The following is a 21,964-nucleotide window of genomic DNA, read 5'->3' on the forward strand; positions in this document are numbered from 1 at the left end:
AGATAATAACTACCTCAGCGATATTGTAAAGATTAATGAGAATGTATGTGATGTTATTTTTACAGTTTAGTAACTCTACGTAATTGGAGACTTATGTATCATTTGCTCTGTGCCACACACTATTCTAAGGTTTTTGTATATATTAACTCATTTAACCCTCACAATAATCCTACAGAGTAGGTAACTCCTTTACATGGTAGAGGGAAATGAAGCACAGAGAGGTTAAACAGCTTGCCCAGGGTCACCAGCTATCATATCAAGCGGTGAAGATGGGATTCAAAACAAGGCAATCTGGCCCCAGTTTCATGGCTTTAATCAACACATTACAATGCCTCTCTAGGAAAGATCAAATCAGTGCTTGTAAAACTAGTACAATTTTCTAACCTTTCAGTTAAATATGCAGACTCTTCAAAACGCCATCCTCCAGACCTACAGATTCAGAATCTGAGATTTGAAGTGCAGGAATCAGCATTGAACAAATCCTTCAAGGTAATATATACACATTAAATTTTGAAACTCACTGATTTAAGAAAGCAAAAACTCAAAATAATTCAGGTAGAAAAAAAAGAAAGATTAGGATACAGAGATCAATTTTTAAAAATTAACATTTGCTGATAACACACATGAAATGGGCAGAAAAGCTTAGAGAAGGATAGCCAATGTCTTTGTTTCAAAGACCATATATGAAAAATGTTCATATTTCAACTATCCTCAACACCGACTATTTAAATCTATACTTCCTGGCTAACACTGAAAACAAAAGTTCAACAGCAGGAAGAATGAGGGTGTTGGAATAGCCAGCAGTGGATGAAGGAATGTCTTTATTTGAATATTATGAAGTCCCACTTTTAAGAAGATATTTATACATTTATATGGTACAATACCCTGGTGTTGAAATATTGAGAGGAGCTTAAAATATCTTTTCGTTAAGCTACACAAAACTGACTATTTTTAATAAAGCAAGATATAAAACTCGTACACATTTAAAGTTCCCATTTACAGTTTACATTTATGGAACACATTTAAACTATTCCAGAAAGCATGACTTTACTACTGGGTCAAATTTTCATATTTCAGATAGTTTATCATTAAAAAATAAATTTTAAAAAAAGGAAGTCCAAAACAAAATCCAAAGAAAACAGATGCTCAAAGCATTAGCGGAGTACTTGCAAAAAGACCCCGTAATAACCCAGTTGGCCAATGAATGAAGGAGGCGAAAAGGCAGGGCGGTGGAACTAAACCTTAACCCTATTGTTTGCAAACTAAGACCCTCGTGAATCACCACCACTGTTACTATAGCCGGTTTAAACAAACAAGAGTCTCGGATTTTTGCGGTACATGAAAAATGTCAACTGTGAAAGAAAAATATGCGGGTTTTAAATACAAAGGATACTCGGATTTCAGTTTAAATCCCCACCAGGCATTTCAAAGACTGTCACTTCCCTGTAGTACAGGGTTAATCAACACTGCCTGGGTATCTCTCTTAGGAGGAACTTGGAGCCAAGTAAAGCATCTTTTCATTCTAAATCTGCCCCAACCTTCCATCTTTCATAAAAAGAGATTCGCTTATACGTGGTAACTCTTTCACAATAAGATTTAACTACGGTTGAAGCTTCAGCATTCGACCGAATTGGTGTAAATAAACTATGGGTTACCAAAAAAATAGCCACGGAGAACGCGTATAAACAAGGCTTACTCGCGGGGGACAGGCAGGGCCTCGGAATCCTCAACACTGAAGGCTGGCTGGTGTGAGCGACGGTCGAGAGCGCTGGTCAGGCAGACGCCCCCAGTGCCCCGAACTCCCAGAGTCTCCAGGCCTGGCCCCAGCACCCGACGTCCCAAAAGCACTGCGAGGCCCCCAGTTGCGCTGTCCGGCCTCCCGACACACTGTCCCACCCCACAGTTCCGCTTCTCTCCCTGGAACACTCGGCGTTTTCCCGTTCCCCATTTACTCACCAAGGTGCGCTGGGCAGAAGTTCCAGAGCCTCAGTGTCACTTTTCCCTGCCCGCTCAGCGCCGCGGCACGCCGACCGCGAGCAGCCACACTCAACGGCCCACAAGATTCAAATTCGCCCACTTCCGCTCCCAAACCCGGAAGGAGCGATAGGCCCTGCCCCCGAGGGGCGGGACCCCCGGAGGCGCTCGCGGTGAGCAAGAACCCGCGCGCTCGTGCCCGCCTGGCACCCTAACCTTGCTGCTCAGCGCTAACTTGGCTGTGTCGCCTTCGCTTGTCTTGCCAGGTGCCTCTTCCCATTTAGGAGCTCAGAAAAACTACGGGCTCAGGGTCGTTGTCTTCGCCTATTTGTTCTTGAGGGGATTCTCTTGTTTCTGAAATGGACAGAGACGTGCTGAAGTTTCGTCACCTTCGAGGAATGGGGCGAATGAAAGCACAAACAGCTGCGAGGGTTTTATCTTTCCCCTCATCCTCGAGGAAACAGCAGCAACAGCAAGAAGGAAAAAGAACCAAACCCTCCAAATACTTAGTGCAGCCTTTCCTGAGCCTCCTCAGTCCTATCCCAGCACAATTAGGGCTTTTAACTCTTTCTGTCCCCGGTTTGGGGAAAACAGAAAGCCAAGTTCACCCATATTCAGCCAGAAATTGAAAATAAGTGCTCAGACCAATTCCTGGTCTCAAACTGATGGTAAGTGTTAGAAAGCAATAAATCTTATTCCCGCCTCCCCACACATAAGGGCTCACTTTACGAGATTATTAAGTATTGTCCTGTGAGATTATTGGAACAACACTATCTTTTCGTTTATTGAGGAACACAGTAGTACATCTTTGATCCAAAATGTCTTAAGCTTCTGAAGAGACATCTGGGAGCTTTTAGAAAATAAAGGAAGGACTGGAAATGCTAGGGATTGAGGGGCACTAAAGAACTCTGACTTTTATAGCTGTAATTGATGTTGCCACCAGATCATCCTCACATCTAACATTAGCATTGAACCTAAACTGATCAGTTCACACCAATCCATGACAGCATACCTTTAGCCTTTATAAAAAATACAATTTGAAAGGTTTACGATATTTCTAGGAACCCATCCTACAGGTAATCTGACACAGGCAGTGGTAAAGCTATTAACTGATGTACTGTTTTTAACAGTGGAAGATAGAAAATAACCTATGTCTACCAGTAAAGAAGTGGTTTAAGGCAAGTAAGTTATGATACTATGCTGACACTGCAGGAACTAAATGTAATCAAGTAGATCAGCAGGTACTGAAATGAAAAATTGAAAAAAGTTTAAGAAGGACTATAGTATCCATCTTTAAAAGTATACGTATGTATATGTTATACAAAACTGAGGGATGGATACCTAAGCTGTAAACATCTCTGGGAGCAGGACTGATAATTGGAGTAGGAGGAGATGGAGGACTTTTACATTTTATTTTTATCACCAGTTGAAATTTTAAGATAAGCTTTTTTTTTCTTTTGCAATTTTGTTCTTTAAGAAAGATTGTTAGAAATTGAATACATTCTAGATATAGAATCAGGTTTATTAAGCATATAAATTTGTTTGGATAGCCTATGTCCATTCATTCATTCAGTGATTCATTCAATAATTACATATAACGATTTGACCACACATTTTGTCATTCATGATATATTGTATTATTTTATGTTCTACATATCTGACCCCATTAAATATATTGGTCCTTGAAGTTTCTTGAAGGCAGCAACTATGTCATATATTTTCCTATGTCTTTCATAATTCTTGGCACCTTCCCACCATTAAGTCTTATCCTTCACAGGAATTAAATTCTCAAGTCAACCTGTACACAAAAGTTAAAATTGCCCTGGAAAAGCCACCCAGAAGATTATGTATATATATATGATTTTCTTTATACAACTCTATGGGCAAGTTTTTAATTTTTTATTTTTTTGCTTGTCCCCTGAGTTGTCCTTGGTCAGTCCTTCTCTGCAACCCTAAATGAATTCTTCAGTTTCTTCCACTAAAATGTTGACAAAGTCATTATCACCCCACAGCCTGGCTATCACTTGGAATAATGAGATTCAGTTCTCATCAGTACCGGAGAGCCCTCTAAAGTCATTCACATTTTTTTCCATAAGATTAGCCAGGCTTAATTGTATTAATTGTCTAGGGCTAGAGTTCACTGAGTGGTCTATCTGGTTATTGTGCTATTTAAAATGTTGTTCTTTTTTTTTTTCACCAGAATGAGTATAGGTGATTTTGAATACAATCAATATTCAAGTAATGTTACAGCATTTCATGAAGAAAAAAGATCTTTAATAAATACCCACTGAATAAATCAAAGAGCCTGAGTAAATACAGACTTAAGGACTTTTGAAATAAAATATTCATTACAAAATATACTTAAATCTGATAAACCTGGCCATCGGACTGGGCATTCTGATAGCTTATAAACATTTTTAATTAAGTGAAATTATAAGTATTCCACTTAATAAATGCTGCAAAAATTGAAGAATAAAATTAAGAATTTTATTCAGTCTCTGATAATCCTTCAGTAATGTGAACTAGCTGAGAACTGAATTCTTAGAAAATTTGAGTCATAGCTAATATAACCTTCTCTCTTTCCTGCTTTCCTCTTCCTGTTCAATCCATATACAGCAGAAAACAAGACAAAAACACTTCTGGGACCAAGGGTCATCTATTTTACATGGAAGAAACAACATAAACTGCTTTGGCAGAAGAGTTCCTGTAATCTACTCTAAAAGGTTCTTACCACAATCAACATAAGTAACAGAAATTATAAAATGCTTAGAAATAAATTTTAAAGAAAATACACAAAATTAAATTAGAATTCAATTTAATTTTAATTTAAAATTTAAATACAGTTTTAAATAAATGTTATTCCTAAAGAAAGATATGGAACCTGCTACTTTAAAATATAATTGGAGAACATAAGTGATTTCAATATTCAAATAGGAAAATTAATACATAAGAATTCTTAAAACATATTAGAAAAAGAAAACAGAGGTTAGGAGTAGACAATTCGTCTTACTAGATAGTAAAAACTTACCACAAAACCGCTACAAAGAGTTGCCAAAACAAACAAACAAACAAAAACAGACGAAAAATACAGTATTAGCACAAAAAAGAAAAATACTTAGAGAATCCAGAAAAATTAAACTATATAGAGAATATTAATATAAAGGTGATATTTCCATTTCAGGAAAAGGATGGCTTCATTCATAAATAAACAAAAATTGGCAGTAAGTGGCTGGTTATATGGAAGATAAAAAGTTAAGCCTGTACCTTTTATCATATAGCAAAATTAATTCTGGAAGAATTAAAGATTGAAATGAAAAAAAAAAACAAGAGTATATTGGGGAAAAGCTTAGAACAGTAACTGTGACTTTAAGTGGAAGAGACTTCTTAAACAAGGCAGGTCTAGGTGCAGTAGCTCTTGCCTGTAATCCCAGCACTTTGAGAAGCCAAGGCAGGAAGATCACTTCAAATCAGAAGTTTGAGACAGCCTGGGTAACATAACAAGACCCCTGTCTCTATGAATTTTTTAAAAAATTTATCTGTGTGTGGCAGTGTGCACCTGTAGTCCCAGCTACTCAGGAGGCTGAGGTGGGAGGATCCCTTGAGCCCAAGAATTGGAGGTTGCACTGAGCTATGCACCACTGCACTCCAGCCTGGGTGACAGAGCAAGACAAGAGTCCTAGAAGCCATAAAATAAAAGATGAGTACGTTTGATTATGTTAAAGTTTAAAATATTTGAAGAGCAAAGTCACCATGACACACTGAAAGATAAATGAGAGACCATGATAAAATATCTATAAAACATAGGACACTATGTTAACAATTCTAACAGAAAAAATTTTATAATTTGTTTTCGAAAAGCAATCGAAATGGGCAGAAGAAATGAACAAGTAATTCATTGAAAAAGAAGTGAAAGAGGACAAGACACAAAAAATACTCAACCTTACTAACTCACTTTTGGGAATGCAAATCAACCAACCAAATACCAACTTTCCTTTATTGGATTAGCAAAAATTAAAACTTCATAATATCCCATACAGGAAGGGTGTGGTGGTAAAATATAACTCTTAACCACAGGAGCATACATTGCTACAACTCTTGGAAAGTAACTCAGGCTTTTCTCAACTTTGGGATTCTCCTATAGAAATAAGTATGTTAGTGCTTTTTGAACCACTGCTTATAATGGCTCCTAACTGGAAATGACTATCAAGAGGAAGATTATTGAATGAGTAAGGTAGGGTACATCCATCCTTTTAGGAGGCCATCCGAACTTGTGTTGCTATGCCCATAAACCATTGCCTCCAAAGTTAGGGCTATTGAACTCCCCAAGACATGCAAATAAGAAGGTGGTATGATTATCTTTAGAGAAATAACAATACTCTGTTATATAGTATTGCTGATAAACCTGGCACTCATTCTTAAATTAGCACTCACCTAGAATTAATATACACTTTTGGGCTAAATTGTCCTTTACAGGAACTCATTCCTCCCCTGGGTTAGCTATATTGAACTTCTGGTAACCCCTCTTCCTTTTCAAATGAGTCAGATTTTTTTGATCCTCATCACCTACCTACATCTGAAGCAAATACTTGACTGATACTTAGGGCAAATCCAACCCTGAATGTCTCTGTTCACTTTTACCTTTCACTCTGAGGATAAATTTCTAGCTTTCTGTCTAGTCTCTCTCCTCAGCCATATCTATCAATATTCTGCCTGGTATTGATATCACCTCACTTATCTGTTGCCTTGATTAGAGACCATCCCTGAGATCTTAGAAGGAAAATTTTTAATTAAGTTTTCTGATACTCCGAGCCCATTGTCTATGTACTTGGATCTTTTGTCCTTAAGTGTTCATCTAACTGCTGTTCGGTGTCTTGTAAGTTAAACACATCTAATAGAGTCATACTATAAGAAGTGTACTTGGAGTCTGGATGCAGTGGCTCACACCTGCATTGTATATGGCTCACATAAATGATGTCACAATCAGTTCCTCCTCAGAATACAGGGCATTGTAGACCTCTATTCCCAAACTTCTACTTCACTAACCTCTAACAATAATGTAAAAGCATGAAATAGAGGTAATTCTCTTCTCCCCAGTTGACTTTATATATTAATCATTTCTACTCTACTTATGATCTCATTACTGCTCCCGTATTTACCTCAGGTTTGTTTTTTTACTTCCTCCTTTAATGGTCTGTTTTTCTTCTTCCCTTCTCTGTGCTTACTGTCTTTATCTGTTACTTAGGCTTCATCTAGGATTCTCAGCAATATTTGAATACTTTGGAATATACTTAATATTTCTAATTTTGGCATTAATGCTGCATAATTTTCATCCCATGATTCCAAAATAAATTAGCGTATATTATCATTATTAATTATTGAGAAAGGATTTTGATCTGTCACTCAGGTTGGAAGTGCAGGGGTACGATCATGGCTCACTGCAGTTTCAACTGCCTGGGCTCAAGTGATCCTCTCATTTCAGCCTTTCAAGTAGCTGGGACCACAGGCATGCACTGCCATGCCCAGCTAATTTTTTTTTTTTTTTTTTTTTTTTTAGACGGAGTTTCACTATTGTCGCCCAGGCTGGAGTGCAATGGCGAGATCTCAGCTCACTGCAACCTCCCCCTCCTGGGTTCAGGCAATTCTCCTGCCTCAGCCTCCTGAGTAGCTGAGATTACAGGCACACGCCCCCATGCCCAGCTAATGTTTTGTATTTTTAGTAGAGACGGGGTTTCACCATGTTGACCAGGATGGTCTCGATCTCTTGACCTCGTGATCCACCCACCTCGGCCTCCCAAAGTGCTGGGATTACAGGCTTGAGCCACTGCGCCCGGGTTTTTTAAAATTTTTGTAGAGATTAGGGGGTCTTGCTAAGTTGCCCAGACTGTTCTTGAACTCCTGGGTTCAAGTGATCCTCCTGCCTCAGCCTTCAAAAGTGTGGAGATTACAGGTGTGAAACACTGCCCCAGCCATAGCCCATATTATTGATCACCTGTTGTGTAGAAATTATAATGATAATATCGTACAAAATAAGTACATGACCATTATTAGTGTAGGATCCCATGGTTAATACAGATTTGCCACACTTCTGCTATGCTGTCAGCAGTGCTAATATGTTTCTGAATGGAGTTGTATTCATTTTACCAAGCCAAAAAGCCTTGCTGCCTGATGCACTAAAAGCCAATATGTGACAAAACTGGGCTTATGAGAAAAGAAAAGTTTTTTATTATAAGTTGACTCACAAGAAGTCAGGAGTCCCGCTCAAAACTGTCTCTCTGTGCTGGTTTTACTTTTGTTAGAAAAAGTTTAGGGGGTGATTCTAAGGCTAGCAGGTGATTGGTGGAATAAAAGGGGAGGTCTGGAAAGTCCTCAGGCATGACCAGTTATTTCTTTGTGCCTCCTCATGGGTTGCTGGTGCAAATTTAGGGGGAGTTAATATGAAACGTGGTAGAAATTATTCAGGTTGTGCCATCAACAAACTTGCTCTATACAAACTCCAGTTGGCTCCATTGGTTCCAACAGATTTCATCCAGTTTTTAAAAATCTCTCAAGTAGATTAGAGGGAGTTTCAGCTTTTAATGTCTGTTAGTTATTGGTTTCTTTACTCTTTGGTGCACAATTTCATTTATATGTTTACTAATATGTTTCTTATATTCTTTTGCCTGATCAGTCTTTTTATATCAATTTTTGAACTTGAATTAAAATACATTTTTCAGAAAAGTCAGTTGCCTGCTATCAAACAGAAATCTTTTTCTTATTGTTTATTTACTTGGATCTTTTGATCTGAAGTGCTCATCTAACTGCTGTTCAGTGTCTTGAAAGTTAAACACACCTCTTCCTGGCAGCAGGGAGAAGCACCCAAAACAGCCAATTTCAGGTCTTTTGTTTCAGGATTGTTTGGATAATAAGTAGCTGTATAGTAACCACAGTGATTTGGAATGGCATCATGCCTGCTGGGTAACTGTACAGATTTTACAAAGGATTCAAAGTTTGCTTGTAGCCAGTATGAAACATGGTGTTTTAATATAGGTCAAAGATGTGGTATGTTTATGTTAACATTAATCCTAAGTTGGTGTTTTAAACAAATAGTTGTCTGGATTGCTTTTTAAAATTGCTGTCTTTTGGGCTGAAGTGTTTACATAGAAATCAGAGCCTCTTGACAGTTAAGAGTAACTCCAAATGCAGAAACACACATTGGTAATGCCACCCAGAATAAATCAAGTAATGAACAACATGCTTGAATTGAATCTTTAACATTCTTGGATACAATTGCTGGCAATCAAAACTGTTTTCAGTTTATTCTGTGTACTTTGATTTTTTAACCCTCCCAGAATACTTGAGAAAAATGACTCCGCAACTGAACTGATAAAGCAACTCAGTTACAATAAGCCCAATTCTTACCTGAGTGTTTTGTTGGGGGTGAAAGAATACTTCAAATTCTCACAAAGGTCTAGGGCACAGGATTATCACTTAGGAAGCAGGCACTTGCTCAAAGGTTAGCTTCAACCCTTAGGGCCATTCTTTAGGAAACATTTTTCAAAGATAGTAAGTAATACAATGTTAAGAGTCAGATTTGAAAGCAAAACAGGCTGAGATTTAAATACTAGCTCTATTACTTACAAGCTAAGTATGAAGTACCCAACCCTTTGAGCTTCACTACACATTTCTAAGATGTAAATAATAATAACTACCTGACAGGTTTCTTGTGAACTGTAAATGAGAGGATATTTAATGGTAATTATAGTTAGGCAAATGGGTAAGACATACAGTTAACATCCCCTTCCTTCTCCTTTAAATGGCATTTGATATTCCATGCCCAGTATCCTTAGGCTGGTGAGCCACTGAAAGTCACAAAGGAATTGTCCTCCCAGATGGATCTTCTTCCCTTCAGAACATATGATACATTCCTCAGTGACCTGCTGTCTACTTTCCACCTTGGTAGTGATTTGAATTAATCCATGTTTATAGAAAGAGCTTAGGTCATGTTTGTAGCTGAAATAGTTAGTGAGAATTTCAGGGCAGTTTGATGTAATATTTGCTATTTAACTCCTGTACGATTTTTTTAATGGTTTGGGTTTGCAAATCTAGTATCTCCAAGGTGACTCGCTTCTTAGGTATTGTACAGTAATAGGTATTAAACTTCAGTCTTCCAAAAGTGGTCATGATGGGGCAATGAGGATTCTTGTAGGTAAGGTTAACCAGCAAAAGGCATATGATTGGAAAAAAGGGAACTAACGTTTGTTTAATACTTTCTACATTCAAAATACTGTGCTAAAACTAAATGTTGATTTAATCTTGACAAAGTAGGTGATGAAACTAGGGCTTAATGAGATTAAATAATTTGTCCAAAGCCACAGCAGACCGAACTGGTATTTTAACAATAGCTTGTTTGGTTAGACACAAAGCTTGTTCTTCTTCCATTACAGTATTTCAATTCACAGACCCCAGAAGAGATATGAGCAGTGATAAAACCCTAACATTAATCTAAAACAATCAGCTAATAGCAAAGTTTGTTTTTTTGTGAGAAATTTTCTTGTTCATCTATAGAGTTATAGGATGTTAGTTTGATAAGGAACCTCAGATATCATCTAGTTTTAGGTAGAGGCTTTGTTAATATTAGTACAGAGACGACTTCAGTACTAGACTGAAAGATGAATTAGATAAACAATTTTCAAAATGTGACTCATGAAGTCAAACTATTTTCAAAATAATACTAGATGGTTTGCTTTTTTCACTTGTATTCTCTTGCAAGTATACAACAGAGTTTTCCAGAGGCTGCATGGCATGTGATATTGCAACAGACTGGATGCAGAAACTGATATGAAAATCCAGTGATTCTCTATTAAGTTATCCATCAGAGAGATTTATATAAAGATAAAACAGCTCACACCTGTAATCCCAGCACTTTGGGAGGCTGAGGTGCATGCATCACAAGGTCAGGAGTTCAAGACCAGCCTGGCCAACATGATGAAACCCATCTCTACTAAAAATACAAAAATTAGCTGGGCCTGGTGGCAGGTGCCTGTAGTTCCAGCTGCTCAGGAGGCTGAGGCAGGAGAATCACTTGAACCCAGGAGGCGGAGGTTGCAGTGAGCTGAGTTTGTGCCATTGCACTCCAGCCTGGGCAACAAGAGCAAGACGCCATCTCAAAAAAAAAAAAAAAAAAAAAGGGGTAAAACAATGCCACTTTTCTCTTCTCACTAAAATTTTTTTGTTTTAGAAAATACAAATATGTATGTTAACATGTAGTTTCATAATGTTATTTTAAATAACAATCCTACCTTTCAGCCCAATGTTGGGCAGCTGTACGTATGTTCCTGGAGCAGCTTACACACAGCTTGCAGGAACCAGGATGGGCAAAAAGGACCATGTCCTACAAATACTGGGGATCTGTGCTGTGATCATTGATTGCTGCATACGATCACAGAGATAGGCAAAGAGGTGGTGGTCACTATGGTTGCACTAACCCTCATTGTTGCAAACCCTCCCACCCCTCTGGCTAAAGAAATGTCCAGGAGAGTTAAAGAGGCAGTCCCTTTTCTCTCCCATTATTTTTTTTCTCTCTCCCCTTATGGAAGCCAGACATTGAAGACTAGAACATTCAAAAGCAACGGCATATGTGAGGAAAATTAGAAAGTCACCATACATGCCCAGATGAAGCTGCAGGCTCAGCGAAGACCAGAGAAGACCTTAAGTTTAAACCTCAGGCTGATCCTCAGCACAGACACAACCTATAGCAATAATGGCAACAAAAATAATAATAATAAAATGCAAAACACCAACAAAACCTAGGGAAGGGAGAGAACTTGATTTCCCAAGTTACCACATTATTAGATTCAAATGTACAATTTTCAACAGCAATGACAAAATCACAAAGCATACAAAGAAACTGGAAAGTATGGTCTTTTCAAAGGGAAAAGAATCCAATAAACTGTCTTTGAAAAAGATTGGATGGCAGATCTACTAGACAGAGACTTTAAAACAACTTTCTTAAAGATAAAGAACTAAAGGAAGAAATAAGTCAACAAAATGATGTCTGAACAAAATGGAAAAATCATTAAAGAAATAAAAAACCTAAAAAGAAACAACAACAAAAAATCATGGAGCTGAAAATTATAATAACCGAAGTGAAAAAATTCACTAGAAGTATTAAAAAGCAGATTTGGGTAGGCAGGAGAAAGAATCAGTGACTTGAAAATGGAACAGTGAAAATTACTGAGTCTGAAAAACAGAAAGAAAAAGACTGAAGAAAATGGAACTGAGCCCAAGAGACCTATGTGACACAATAGAGCTAAACAACACAGGCATTATGGTATTCCTAGAAAGAGAAGAGAAAGAAAAAGAAAGAGAATATCTGAAGAAGTAATGGCTAAAAACTCCCCAAATTTGATGGAAGACATGAATATAAACATCCAAGAAGCTCAACAAACTCAATGTATGCTGAACTCAGAGACCCACACCAAGATATTATAATCAAAATGTTGAAAGACAAAGAGAATTTTGAAAGCAGCAAGAGAAAAGTGATTTGTCACATGGGGTCATAAGATTAACAGCAGATTTGTCATCAGACACTTTAGAGGCCAGAAGACAATGCACTTATGTTTTTTAAGTACTAAAAGGAAAACAATTGTCAAAGCAAAATTGAATTATAAAACCTAGTATTATAACAATGATGCATAACTTCATTTTTCCTAAATGATTTAAAAGACTGATACATTAAAAAATAAACAATTATTAGTCTAAAAGCTGTTATGATAATCTTGGTTTTCAACTCCATGCTTTATTCTCTATGTAATTTAAGTAACTAATATGCTAGAAAATTATTAGCTTATGTTTTTGGACAAACAGTGTATAAAATATGATTTTATGACTGATAATCAAAAGGGTTGGAGATACAGCTGTTAAAGAAGCAGTGTTTGCATGTTATTGAAATTAATCTGGTGTAAATTCAAATTAGAGTGTTAAAACTTTAGGGTGTTATGTAATCCCATGGTAACCACAAGAAAATAGCCAAAGAATGCATACAAAATTATATGAGAAAGAAATTTAAACATTTCACTATAAAATATCAACTTAACACAAAAGACAGTAATGTAGGAAATAGACAAGCTCTAAGGCATATAGAAAACAAATAGCAAAATAAAGGAATAAGTCCTTCCTTATAAATAATTACTCTAAATGTAAATGAATTAAACTCTCCAATCGAAAGACAGATATTGGTAGAATGGACTAAAAAAAAAAAGGATCCAACTATATACTGTCTGTAAAAGACTCACTTTAGATTCAAAGACACAAATAGGTTAACAGTGAAAGGATGGAAAGGGTGTTCCATACAAATAGTAACAAAAGGAGAATGGTAGTATCTAAACTAATATTAGAATGGCTCAAATTAAAAAGACTGATTATATCAAACGTTAGCAAGGATTCCAAATAGAGGAGCTGGAATTCTGATACACTGTGTGGGAATGTAAAATGATATGACTACTTTTGAAAACAGCTCCCTAGTTTCTTAAAAAGTTAAATACACATTTACCTTGTAATCCTGTCACTCCAACAAAGACTTGCATACAAATGTTCTTAGAAACTTTATAAATAACCAAAAATGGAAAATGTCTACCAACTGATAAATGTATAAACAATAAAATATTATAATAAATCAACTACTGATACATACTATTATTTCAATGAATCTTAAAAATAATTATGCTTAGTGAAAGCCAGAAAAAATATATATACTGTATAGAATCACTTATGTAAGATTCCAGAAAATACAAACTAACTTATAGTGACAGAAAGTAGATACGTGGTTACATAGGGATTGGGTGGGGAATGGGGAGAAATTACAAAGGAGCACAAGGAAATTTGGGGGAGTAATCATATTCAATGTCTTGATTAAACATGGTAATGGCTTCATAAGTATTTACATATGTCAAAAGTTATCAAATTGTACTATTGAATACTGTATATATGACTTATTTTAAGTGAGTTATAAATAACATTGCTAGCAAAAATAGAGTTGGGGATTTTTAGGTAACTATATTTGTCTCTTATTAGTTACAAAGTTGGCAGATTATAACAACACACATTTATTTTCTTACAGTTCTGGAGGCTAGGAGGCTTCTTCCTTGCTTCCTTCTTTCCCTCCCTCCTTCCTTCCTTCCCTCCCTCCTTCTTTCCCTTCTTTCCTTCCTTCCTTCTTTCCCTCCCTCCTTCCTTCCTTCCCTCCCTCCTTCTTTCCCTTCTTTCCTTCCTTCCTTCTTTCCCTCCCTCCTTCTCTCCTTTCCTTCTCTCCTTCCTTCCTTTCCCTCCCTCCTTCCTTCCCTTCCCTCTCTCCTTCCCTCCCCTCCTCCTTCCTTCCCTTCCTCCTTCCTCTCTTTCTCTCCTCCCTCCCCACTCCTTCCTCTCTCTCTCTGTCTCTGTCTCTCTCTGTTGCCCAGGCTGGAGGCAGGGGGCATGATCTCAGCTCACTGCAACCTCCATCTTTCAGGTTCAAGTGATTCACCTGCCTCAGCCTCCCAAGTAGCTGGGACTACAGGGTGGTGCCACCATGACCTAATTTTTGTATTTTTGGTAGAGGCAGGGTTTCACCATGTTGGCCAGGCTGCTCTCAAACTCCTGAACTCAAATTATCTGTCTGCCTCAGCCTTCCAAAGTACTGAGATTACACATGTGAACCACTGGACCCGGCCAGCCCCAGTCAGTTTCACTAGGCTTAAGTCAAGGTATTGGCAGGGCTCATTTCTCCTGGAGGCTTTAAGGGAGAATCAGTTACCTTGCCTTCTCCAGCTTCTAGAGCTGTATTCCTTGGCTTATGTTCCCTTCTTTCATCTTTAAAGCCAGCATTATCATCTTCAAAATTCTGTTTCTGTTATCGCATTGCATTTTCCCCTTCTGTTTCAATTCTTCCTCTGCCTTCCTCTTAAGAAAGATATTTTTGAATATTCTTTTTGGAATTAAGCCTTCCTCAAACCAGTGGAAAAAGATACAGACCATTGGACCTTTGGAGTTCTGTTTTATTTTTGCCCTTAAATCACCTCTCGACTGAGTAACTTTGTTCATGTCAAATTGCATCAAATGGCTACCCTAATTCTAAATTATACTTGGTAAAATTATGCCATATAGATAATTTAGCACACAAATTTGTTATATTATAAATACATGTAAAAACCAGGAGCCAACCCAGAGTTGTTGCAAATACAGGTCTAGATTGAGAAAAGGCCTAAGAATGGTCAGTTGAAAGTACTGCTTATATGTTATGAACCATTTCCCAGCCTAATGGCTATCATCTCTATCTGTAAATCTCACTAATTTGCAGCTTCTATATAACAAGTTTTAATAAAAAGTTTCACCAAACCAGACAGCCACAGACACACACACACACAAAAAAAACAAAACAAAAGACTCAGGAAAATTTGAATTAAGTTTTAAGTGACACGAGGAAGAGTTTGTCTAAAGACTGCCTACACTGTTCAGTCCCCAGGTACAGCTTGTGAAAACAGATATTTATTGGGGCCTATACCCATTCTTTCCCTAGGAATGTTCCTCTGAAGGGCATGTTACAAAGACATATTTGACAAGGACAGACAAAGACAAATAATGTTATTAGTATAAAGACAGATTTCCATCAAGATAAAACTTACCTTATCAGATAATGAAAAGATACCTAAAACTAGTTCCTAATTACTAGGAGGCAAAAATAAAGCTGAGATTTTGGAGCTCAGCAAAAAGTATTCAGAGGTTGGCCCAATGCAATGTTTATCTCCCTGTTATGGTCAGAGATACCCTTTGCCCACCAAATGGGACACTCAACCGATTTCTGAGGAATGTCCAGAGCCTTGGAGCCCTTCATTGGTTCTTGGTAAAACCTGTAAGATCACTGAATTAGTCCTCCCTGAAAAGTTCTCTAAAACAATCTGTTAGTAAGACAAGACTAAGTTTATTCTTACCGTGGTGAGGGAAAGCACTGTCTTGATAGATATTTTTAGTAATACCTGAAAGTGGAGAGGACAAATTCAGGATATTTATAAAGTTCTGGAGGCTCTTTTAAGGTACTTCTTTTAATATAAAAACTTAGATTGGATAAAAATTATGATATAGTAGTTTAGGAATGGTGAGCCCAGAAAAGTGAGGATTTTAAATCAAATCTTTGAAGTCTTTGGGAGTAAATAGTCATTTGATGCTATTTGTTAAATAGGTGAAGAGTTTGACATTCACTTAAATGAGTTTTCAGGGAATTATTGAGAAAAATGAGAGGGTTTTATTGTGTGCAGCATAAGAATAGACATATAGATAGTAGAATCAAACTGAGGGTCCAGAAATGCCCTTATATTTATGATCAACAGATTTTTAAAATTTTTATTGAGGTAAATTTCATATAACATAAAAACCACTTTATACAATTTCATAGCACTTAGTACATTCACAATGTTGTGCAACCATTACCTTTATTTCCAATATATTTTCATCATCCCAAAAGCAAACCCCATAACCGTCAAGCACTTACTCTCATCTACCCATCCATCTATCCTCTTAAAACCAGTAGTCAGCTTCTTGTCTTTATAGATTTACCTCTTCTGGAAGCTTCATAAAAATGGAGTTATACAGTCTGTAATCTTTTATGTCTGACTTCTTTTACTTCAAATAATATTTTGGAGGCTCATCTGCATTGTTGCATGGATCAGTACGTTATTCCTTTTTATTTCTGAATAATGTTCTATTTTTTGAGATGGGATCTCACTATGTTGTTCTTGAACTCCTGGGCTCAAGTGATCCTTCTGAGATGGGGAAGGAAATAGAAGAGGAAAAACCCTGATCTGGGAATTTCATATTATACTGCTGCCTAGGTATGCCAGTATCACTGGTTGACCAAACAGATCAAATCTGACATAGAAACGAAAACTAAGAAAACTAGGGACAGAATTTCTACCCAATATCCGACAGTCTTCTTCACAGAACATTTGCCTTCCACAGAGGAAATTGATAGGGTGCTCATAGATGGGAAAAGCAAATTGAAGCATGAGGCAAATATAGTCCAAGCCATCCCTATAATAATGATGCAGATATTGACTACATTAATAAAATCAATGCTAAATTCAGCAAAAGGTAGAAAGATTCTATGGAAAATATATAAAGCCAAAACATGTGTAAAGCTGAAATTAAAATATAGAAAGGGGAACAGCCATCTTAATCTCCTTTAGAAACTGTTTTGATTGCCAAATTGTACCAGTAAACCAGGACTCTGTCTATACCTTTCCTTTTATAAGTTGTAGAGAGATGTTTATGAATGTCCATATATTTTTATGCTTACATATTCGTATTCACTTGTTTTAGAAAAGACTATCTTCTATTTCTGTGTTTAAAGTGTATGTTTAATGTAAGAAACCTGCTGGGCTTAAAATTCTTAGCTACAAATATATGAGTCATTATTGTCCTGAAATTTGTCATATGTCTGACTTCAGCTAGAGTTGAACTTGGCAGCTTCAGGGGTGGGATGCTAAACTAATTTTTCTTACAAGCTATGGTAGATGGTGAAAGGAGGGTAAAAATGGCTACTGGAAATTCACTCTGGCCCCTCCTCTTCTACAGAAATAGTCACAATTACAGGTGCTTGCCTGTTGCATGGTCTACCCCATAGCCCACGTGCATTTATGTGGGCAAAGAAGGTAGAGGAGGCTGATGTAAAATGGACTTCAGTAAAATGTCGCCTGCCAAAAAGCAAATATTCTTGGAAGAAGGTAAGTGAAAACGTTTGGTAAAGGTAGTATTTAAAAATACATATAATACAATGTGGCAGAGAAAAAAAGCCTAGTTGGAATTAAACCTTATTTCAACTGTAATTAAAAAATTAGAACACGTGGCTTGTGTGGTAATTATGGGAAATATAGGACAGAAAACTTGAAGTTACTGCTATGCCATAAAAGTGAAGGAGATTATCTACTTGCATCAATTTTTAAAAATTTGCCATCTCAGAAAGGCTTTATTTCTACTCCATCATGATTTCATATAGACTCAGAGGCACCATCAAGTGTTTCAATTTGTTATCCTCTTGACTTTTAGTGTTTTTCCTTAAAGAAGAAAATTTTGAGTAAACTCTGTACATTGCAAGTTAATCTTTTGACAATAATTAAAAATGTTGTTGTTGTATCATCGATACAAGAACACCAACCCAACCATATAAGTATAGTACAAGGAAATTCACAAGATATTACAGTAGAACAGACTGAGTCACATTTAGGTGATGGCGAGGATATAGTAGCAGTGTATACATGCACCCAAAGATGTGCAAATCTAGTAGAATAATGTATGGATTACACAGAATTTTCTAAGCCCATCTGAGGACTTTGTACCTTCTCAAAAATGTCCTGTATCTCCTTCAGTTTACAGAGTGTCTTTCTTGTCTACTGTGTGCCCTGTTATATAATAAAAGCATGACTGGGATGAATGAGATGAATGAGTCAGGCATACTAGAAGGAAGCTCTGATTTAGTAAATAATGGATGAATAAGTCAAGATAGTAATAGAAATGCATGTTAATAAAGGTATGTATATTCTATGTATTTTTATTGCATTTTAGGTTTTGGGGTACATGTGAAGAACATGCAAGATTGTTGCATAGGTACACACATGGCAGTGTGATTTGCTACCTTCTTCTCCGTCACTTATATCTGGCATTTCTCCCCATGCTATCTGTCCCCAACTCCCCACCCCCCGCTGTCCATCCCCTGTTTCCTCCGATAGACCCATGTGTGATGCTCCCCTCCCCGTGTCCATGTGTTCTCATTGTTCAACATTCACCTATGAGTGAGAACATGCAGTGTTTGATTTTCCATTCCTGCATCAGTTTGCTGACAATGATAGTTTCCAGGTTCATCCATGTCCCTACAAAGGACACGAACTCATCATTTTTTATGGCTACATAATATTGCATTGTGTATATGTGCCACATTTTTCCTGTCCAGTCTATCATCGATGGGCATTTGGGTTGGTTCCAGGTCTTTACTATTGTAAACTGCTGCAATGAACATTCGTGTGCATGTGTCCTTATAGAATGATTTATAATCCTTTGGATATATACCCAGTAATGGGATTGCTGGGTTAAAATGGAATTTCTATTTCTAGGTCCTTGAGGAATTGCCACACTGTCTTCCACAATGGTTCAACTAGTTTACACTCCCACCAACAGTGTAAAAGTGTTCCTATTTCTCCATATCCTCTCCAGCATCTGTTGTCTCCAGATTTTTTAATGATTGCCATTCCAACTGGCATGAGATGGTATCTCAATGTAGTTTTGATTTGCATTTCTCTGATGACCAGTGATGATGAGCATTTTTTCATGTTTGTTGGCCTCATGTATGTCTTCTTTTGAAAAGTGTCTGTTCATATCCTTCGCCCACTTTTGAAAGGGCTTGTTTGTTTTTTTCTTGTAAATCTGTTTTAGTTCTTTGTAGATTCTGGATATCAGCCCTTTGTCAGATGGGTAGATTGCAAAAATTTTTTCCCATTCTGTTGGTGGCCAGTTCACTCTAATGACTGTTTCTTTTGCTGTGCAGGAGCTGTAGAATTTGATTAGGTCCCATTTGTCTATTTTGGCTTTTGTTGCCAATACTTTTGGTGTTTTGGTCATGAAGTCCTTGCCTACACCTATGTCCAGAATGGTTTTGCATAGGTTTTCTTCTAAGATTTTTATGCTGTTATGTCTTATGTTTAAGTTATTAATCCATCTGGAATTAATTTTAGTGTAAGATGTCAGAAAGGGGTCCAGTTTCTGCTTTCTGCACATGGCTAGCCAGTTTTCCCAACACCATTTATTAAACAGGGACTCCTTTTCTCATTGCTTGTTTTTGTCAGGTTTGTCAAAGATCAGATGGTTGTAGATGTGTGGTGTTGCTTCCGAGGCCTCTGTTCTGTTCCATTGGTCTATATGTCTGTTTTTGTACCAGTACCATGCTGTTTTGATTACTGTAGCTTTGTAGTATAGTTTGACATCAGGTAGTGTGATGCCTCATGCTTTGCTCTTTTTGCTTAGAATTGACTTGGCTATGTGGGCTCTCTTTTGGTTCCATATGAAGTTTAAGGTGTTTTTTTCCAGTTCTATGAAGAATGTCATTTGTAGCTTGATGGGGATAGAATTGAATCTGCAAATTACTTTGGGCAGTATGGCCATTTTCACAATATTGATTTTTCCTAACCATGAACATGGAATGTTTCTCCATCTATTTGTATCCTCTCTTATTTCGTCGAGCAGTGGTTTGTAGTTCTCCTTGAAGAGGTCTTTTACGTTCCTTGTTAGTTGTATTCCTATGTATTTTATTCTCTTTGTAGCAATTGTGAATGGGAGTTCGTTCTTGATTTGGCTCTCTTTAAATCTTTTATTGGTATATAGGAATGCTTGTGATTTTTCCACATTGATTTTGTATCCTGAAACTTTGCTGAAGTTGTTTATCAGTTTCAGGAGATTTTGGGCTGAGACAATGGGGTCTTGCAAATATCTATGCATTATTAGTAGGGAAATTATAACATTATGATACATTCATACAATTGTAGAATGAGGCAGATTTATACTGACATGAAAAGATGCTTATGTCTATATAAGAAGACATTTGTAACCAGGCATGGTGGCCCATACCTGTAGTCCTAACTACTCTGTGTGCTAAGGCAAGAAGATTGCTTGAGCCCAGGAGTTGGAGGCTGCAGTGAGCTATGGTGGCATCACAGCATTCTAGCCTGGGCAACAGAGTGAGACACCACCTATAAAGAAATATTTTTTAAAAATTTTGAAAATCATTAAAGGGTACCCATTTTAATTAATTTAACAATGTAAAAAAGACTGCATCAATATGGTTAAATTTCCAGGATCCTCTGTTCTTTAGGGTTATACTAAAGGCCTAGTATCATTGCTTACAAAAGTGACTCAAACTTGTTGGAGCATATGTTAAGAAATACTTTGGGAGGCTGAGGCAGGTGGATCACGAGGTCAAGAGATCGAGACCATCCTGGGTTAACATGGCGAAACCCCGTCTCTACTAAAAATACAAAAATTATCTGGGCATGGTGGCGCATGCCTATAGTCCCAGCTACATGGGAGGCTGAGGCAGGAGAATTGCTTGAACCCGGGAGGCGGAGGTTGTGGTTAGCTGAGATCATGTCATTGCACTCCAGCCTGGGTAACAAGAGTGAAACTCTGTCTCAAAAAAAAAAATAAATAAATAAATAAATAAAAATAAAGTTTACTACTGAGACCAGCTCAACCATAGAGACCCTCACCCAGGCAGTGCTGTAGGTATTGAGAAGCAGACACCAGAGAGAACAGCAAAGTGGGACTATCAGGGGGCCAACAGCATTCTGAGCCGAGAGCCTCAGGGGGCTGACAGCATTCTGGGCTGAGGGTCTCCAGCAGATTCTGACCCATGTATTTATTCTCACTGAACAGGTGATTATTAACAAATAGGTGTTCTGTGTTTTCTCACAGAACCAAGATAAACTAGGTAGGCAGCTGGTGCCTGCTTACCACTGAACAAAGACAAACTAGAAAGTGTTTTCCAGGAGGTAGCCATGGGGGCAGAATCACATATCCCATGTTTAAAGAATTGTTTTAACAGGTATATGATATACATATATTGTTTTGCTACTTCAGAATGCCCCAAGTAGTTTTCCACTTGGGGGCAGGGGTGGCTACATTTTCCTTGCCATCGTTCTTCTTAGCAAACAATATAATTTTATGGTACAGTTAGCATTTCTCAGCAATCATACACTCAGCATTTCTCAACATTTACCCTTTTTTGTTTTGACAAAGCTAGGTAAGCAAGCACAGCCTTATCTTGGTAAACTATTTCTCAGAGGATTCAGGATCTGCACCTGCAGACTATACAAAGCGAAACAAGACAAATCAGTAACATAATCACAACAGCAATCACAGATCCTCCCCCTGTTTTCACCCAAGTCACTGGATTTAGGGCTGCCAATCCAACAGCAGCTCCCTTAAGCACCTCTGATTC

At 37.4% G+C, this 21,964-nt stretch overlaps 1 protein-coding gene across 4 annotated transcripts in view; it reads right to left on the minus strand.

The window, feature by feature from the left end:
• Positions 1-2,102, minus strand: part of G2E3 (G2/M-phase specific E3 ubiquitin protein ligase) — a 57,899-nt gene extending 55,797 nt beyond the window's left edge. For 3 of the 4 annotated variants that reach the window (XM_032242642.1, XM_032242643.1, XM_032242641.1), the window contains exon 1: positions 1,957-2,102. The gene's annotated coding sequence lies outside the window, so the exon portion shown is untranslated. The remainder of the gene's footprint in view (positions 1-1,956) is intronic. The other variant, XM_032242644.1, reaches the window with a different exon arrangement.
• Positions 2,103-21,964: the final 19,862 nt, after the last annotated feature.

Source organism: Sapajus apella, unplaced genomic scaffold (assembly GCF_009761245.1).
Source record: "Sapajus apella isolate SASKATOON/1434 unplaced genomic scaffold, GSC_monkey_1.0 scaffold50, whole genome shotgun sequence".
NCBI classification, from domain to species: domain Eukaryota; kingdom Metazoa; phylum Chordata; class Mammalia; order Primates; family Cebidae; genus Sapajus; species Sapajus apella.